We start from the raw sequence: 5,217 nt of genomic DNA, 5'->3' as shown, positions 1-5,217 counted from the left end.
ACTGTCAGTAGACGGAACGGAAGCCGCTACAGGTGGAGATGGAGCGGCGGAAGAGGAGGAGGAGGAAGGGGAGGAGGAGGAGGAGGAGGAGGAGGAGGAGGAAGAGGAGGAGGAGGAGGAGGAGGAGGAAGAGGAAGAGGAGGAGGAGGAGGAGGAGGAGGAGGAGGAACACAAAGAAACACAAAGGAAGAACAAACAACAGCAGACCTGCTGGTCCTTACGAGGCTGTTTGTGACAAGCTACACTAACTATCTAATCAAAGGTGGAAGATGAAGGACAGCAAAGGCGAAGGCTCCTCCCCACCCCCCAACCCTCCAGCCAAAGCTGGCAGGAAAGGAAAAAGAACCATGCAGCATGGAAAAACTGCATGGAAATTATGTAGGAAAGAGGAAAGAACTACCATTACTACTACCACTAACCGGGCGATAAAAGCGGACAAGGACACCAGTATTCGAAAGAACTTAACGTTATTACGACAATGAGTAATATCTTAGTTGCTGGTTGGATTCAAAACACTTGTCTAATCTATTCTTGAAGGCCGTAACTGTTGTACTATCAACGACATCACAGGGTAGAGAGTTCCAAACATTAACAACTCGATTGAAGAAGAAGTGTTTAGCTTCGTGCGACGAGAATCTTTTACCACTTATCTTCAAATTGTGATTTCTTCTTGTTCTATTTGATCGATCAATTGTAAAGTAATCTTCCGCATTAATATTACTGAATCCTTTGAACATTTTAAACACTTCTATTAGATCGCCTCGCATTCTTCGTTTTGATAGGCTGAATAAATTTACTTCTTTAAGCCTTTGTTCATATGACAAATTTCTCAACCTAGGAATCATCTTTGTTAATCTTCGTTGAACCCGTTCCAACTTTTCTATGTCTTTTCTGTAGTAGGGAGACCAAAACTGTACACAGTACTCTAGACGAGGTCGAACCAACGAATTATACAGTTTTAATATTACTTTTTCCGATTTATTATTAAAGACTCGTCCGATGAAGCCAACCAATTTGTTTGCAGTTTTAACTACCTCTGAACAATGCTGACCGGGCTTTAAATCGCTTGATATAGTGATTCCAAGATCCTTTTCTTTTCTTACTGCAGAAAGTTGTTGGCCATTCATTACGTACCGAACGCGACTGTTATTTTTTCCGATGTGCAACACTTTACATTTGTCAACGTTAAATTTCATTTGCCATTGATTGGCCCAACGTGCAAGTCGATCTAGATCTGATTGTAAAGCTTCTTGGAGGGTGGAAGAGGCGAGGAGGAAAGGAGGAGAGGAAGAGAGGGTCGAGGGAGGGCAAGATGTGGACGGGAGGAAAAGCACTAATGTAGACCCCCGCTACAATCAGGGGTGGATCAAATACAATTGTATTTGTATTTTAATTGTATTTAAATACAATTTTAATGTATTTGTATTTGTATTTGTGTTTTGACATCCAGAGAAAAAAGTATTTTGTATTTGTATTTGTATTTTGGCACCCAGAAAAAAAGTATTTTGTATTTGTATTTGTATTTTGGTACCCAGAAAAAAAAGTATTTTGTTATTATATTTGTATTTTGGCACCCAGAAAAAAAGTATTTTGTATTTGTATTTGTATTTTGGTACCCAGAAAAAAAAGTATTTTGTTATTATATTTGTATTTTGGCACTCAGAAAAAAAAGTATTTTGTATTTGTATTTGTATTTTGGCACTCAGAAAAAAAAGTATTTTGTATTTGTATTTATATTTCAAGTCAAAACCATTTGAGGAGGATAAATACTGTTAAGGAAACAGAAAAAGAAATAATGTTAAGCCGCGTTAAGGCGGAGGAGGAAACAGATGAAGGTTGAAGGCGAAGGAGGAAAGGATTAGCGTCAGATCACGGGGAAAGCGGAGTAAGGAGAAGAGAAAAATAGAGGAACAGACGACTAAAGAGAAGTGGCAGCCCAGTACAAATGTTAGGAAACTTTAGTGGGCCGTCCTCGTGAGTCAACACGCTCACTGGTGTTCTCCCTCAGCAGGTGTGTGAATGCAATGTACCTGAAAGACGTTAATTGGTGAACCAATTCTTACTATGTAAAATCAATCAATCAGTCAATCAGAAAAAGAAAATATAATTAAAAAGAAAAATTGGAAGTAAGAAAGAAAAGGGAAAAGGATGCTGCGCCGGAAGCCGCGGCGAGGATTCCTTATGATGCTTGTGCGCGTCCCCGAGGCCCATCGGTCCTTCATCCAAGAACCGATAAACGCGGTGACCGGCGCCTTCACGGCATTTATGATTAATTTTATAATCCAGTCTGGTAGTTTTAAGAAGCGAGTTCTTGCATCCGCCCTATTCGAATCGGCGGGGCGGTGGAGCGCCAGCGAGCCCAAGGTCTCCCAGGCGAGCATGGCAGGACTGACGGGCTCCCGGCAGGGCGCCTCGGCGTCCATCGGGACCCCAACGGAGGTGCCGGAGATCTTTCGGCTACAACGCCGGGCAGGTGGGGCTCGTTAGCCGTGGTAGGCAATTCACCTAGGAGAGCAAACTCCGAACAATAAACCCGGGCAGGTGAGGTTCGTTAGCCATGGTAGGCAATTCACCTAGGAGAGCAAACTCCGAACAATAAACCCGGGCAGGTTGGGCTCGTGAGCCGTCATAGGTAATACACCTAGGAGAGCAAACTCCGAACAATAAACCCGGGCAGGTGGAGCTCGTTAGCGAAAGCAGTTCATCTAGGAGAGCAAACTCTGATTACAAACCCGGGCAGGTGGAGGTCGTTAGCGTGAGCAGTTCACCTTGGAGAGCAAACTCCGATTACAAACCCGGGCAGGTGGAGGTCGTTAGCGAAAGCAATTCATCTAGGAGAGCAAACTCCGATTACAAACCCGGGCAGGTGGAGGTCGTTAGCGAAAGCAGTTCACCTAGGAGAGCAAACTCCGATTACAAACCCGGGCAGGTGAGGTTCGTTAGCCGTGGTAGGCAATTCACCTAGGAGAGCAAACTCCGAACACTAAACCCGGGCAGGTTGGGCTCGTGAGCCGTCATAGGCAATACACCTAGGAGAGCAAACTCCGAACAATAAACCCGGGCAGGTTGGGCTCGTGAGCCGTCATAGGTAATACACCTAGGAGAGCAAACTCCGAACAATAAACCCGGGCAGGTTGGGCTCGTGAGCCGTCATAGGTAATACACCTAGGAGAGCAAACTCCGAACAATAAACCGGGGCAGGTGGAGCTCGTCAGCCGTGGTAGGCAGTCTGCCTAGGAGAGCAAACTCCGAACAATAAACCCGGGCAGGTGGAGCTCGTCAGCCGTGGTAGGCAGTCTGCCTAGGAGAGCAAACTCCGAACAATAAACCCGGGCAGGTGGAGCTCGTCAGCCGTGGTAGGCAGTCTGCCTAGGAGAGCAAACTCCGAACAATAAACCCGGGCAGGTGGAGCTCGTCAGCCGTGGTAGGCAGTCTGCCTAGGAGAGCAAACTCCGAACAATAAACCCGGGCAGGTGGAGCTCGTCAGCCGTGGTAGGCAGTCTGCCTAGGAGAGCAAACTCCGAACAATAAACCGGGGCTTGTGGTGCTCGTTAGATGTCGTAGACAATCCACGTGATGGGAACACCAAAGAAAAGGAAAATAAAAAGGAACATCTGAAAAAGGAAAATATAGTAACAAAACATCAAGAAAATAAAATAAAAAATACAGATCATCCACCTTCAGGCCCTAACATCTCTAAAATTATGGGTGAGTCTTTTCTGGGGAGAAAGAGGCTCATCCAGACCAAGGAACATCAAAAAGGGATGATATAGAAAGGAACACCAAAAAAATGGGAAAAAGAGAACAAAACATCGCAAAAGAAAATTAACAGCAATAACAGAACAACGTCAAGAAAAGTAACATACAAAGAAACATCATCCACCATTCGGCCCCAAACTAACATCACCAAAATTATGGGTGGGTCTCTTCTGGGAGGAAAGCGGCTCACCCAGACCAACGAAGAACATCAACAAGAGGATGATATGAAATAAAAGAACATTAAAAACACGAAGAAAAGAAATAAGAAGAAAAAGAACAGAAAAAAAACATCGGAAAAGAAAAACAAGAAGAAAAACACATCAAGAGAAGAAAAATATAAGAAACATCATCCACCTTTCGGCCCCTAACTAACATCACCAAAATTATGGGTGGGTCTCTTCTGGGAGGAAAGCGGCTCACCCAGACCAATGAACATCAACAAGAGGATGATATGAAATAAAAGAACATCAAAAAAGAAAAACAACAGCAAAGAAAACAAAGAAAAAGATAAAGAAAAGAAAAGGAAAAAGAAACAAAAAAGAAAAAGAAAAACACCAAAATAAAATAAAACAAAAACAAAAAAATAATCCAAATAAATAAATAAATAAACAAATACAGAATACAGTAAAATTAACGAACTAACTAACTAATTCAAACTGTCTAACTATTAAACTACCTATCTAACTACCTATCTAACTAAGGGTACTATACAAGGGTACTATTGGACTACCTATTAACTAACTAACTATCAAATCATCTAACGATCGAACAAGTATTTGTCTGACTCTTTATCTATTTATCTGCATGGCTATCTATCATTATGTTTATCTATCCATCGTTTTTTTTCTTTTTGCAGTTAAGGAAGCAGCTCAAGGGCAAAAGTAGATAAATAAATAAAAAATCCGCATAAATAAAAATAAGTTCTATCTCTATATCCTTTATTTGTTTATTTGTTTATCTTATTTGTTCACCTTATTTATTTGTTTACTTATCTACTCCGTCATCAGTCATGGTCAGTTCTACCTACACGTTTTCCTGCCACAATTTTTTTTTCATTGTGTAGTCCTTAGTTCCGGTCCGACCTTGAGCTGGAAGGGAAGGACGGGGGCAGGGAGACAAGAAGAGGGAGGGAGGGAGGGGGGAGGTAGGACAGAGTAATAGGAAGAATTTGGATTATAATGGTTCCCCCCCCATCCCCTTCTGCAGCCAAAAAATAAAACGAAGAAAAGCGTCTAGTAAAAAAAAAAATAATAACAAATGGTAGCTAACAATGATAAAAGAGTTTGCTAAAAAAAAAAAAGGAAATCGATGAGGTAAAGACTTGGCAGTTTTATTTATTTATTCATTTTTTTTCAACACAGAAGACAGAAAGCTCAAGGGCCAAAATAAGAGGATACAGAAAAAAAAAGATCGCTACGTCGCTGCTCCCCAATCTTTATCCTTTTGATTATCTGTGTC

At 42.1% G+C, this 5,217-nt stretch overlaps 1 long non-coding RNA gene across 13 annotated transcripts; it reads left to right on the top strand.

The window, feature by feature from the left end:
* Nucleotides 1-1,931: 1,931 nt before the first annotated feature.
* On the top strand, nt 1,932-4,431 carry LOC126991482 (uncharacterized). Of its 13 annotated transcripts, none has more exons than XR_007745555.1 (3): nt 2,079-2,541; nt 2,998-3,065; nt 3,202-4,006. It is a non-coding gene; the product is annotated as an uncharacterized LOC126991482 (long non-coding RNA). The 13 variants fall into 13 exon arrangements; XR_007745552.1 differs by lacking the exon at nt 2,998-3,065 and adding an exon at nt 3,066-3,133 and having other exon boundaries at nt 2,084-2,541; nt 3,202-4,431; XR_007745547.1 differs by having other exon boundaries at nt 2,084-2,541; nt 2,998-3,133.
* Nucleotides 4,432-5,217: the final 786 nt, after the last annotated feature.

Source organism: Eriocheir sinensis, unplaced genomic scaffold (assembly GCF_024679095.1).
Source record: "Eriocheir sinensis breed Jianghai 21 unplaced genomic scaffold, ASM2467909v1 Scaffold29, whole genome shotgun sequence".
NCBI classification, from domain to species: domain Eukaryota; kingdom Metazoa; phylum Arthropoda; class Malacostraca; order Decapoda; family Varunidae; genus Eriocheir; species Eriocheir sinensis.
This window is presented reverse-complemented; position numbering and strand designations above follow the sequence as displayed.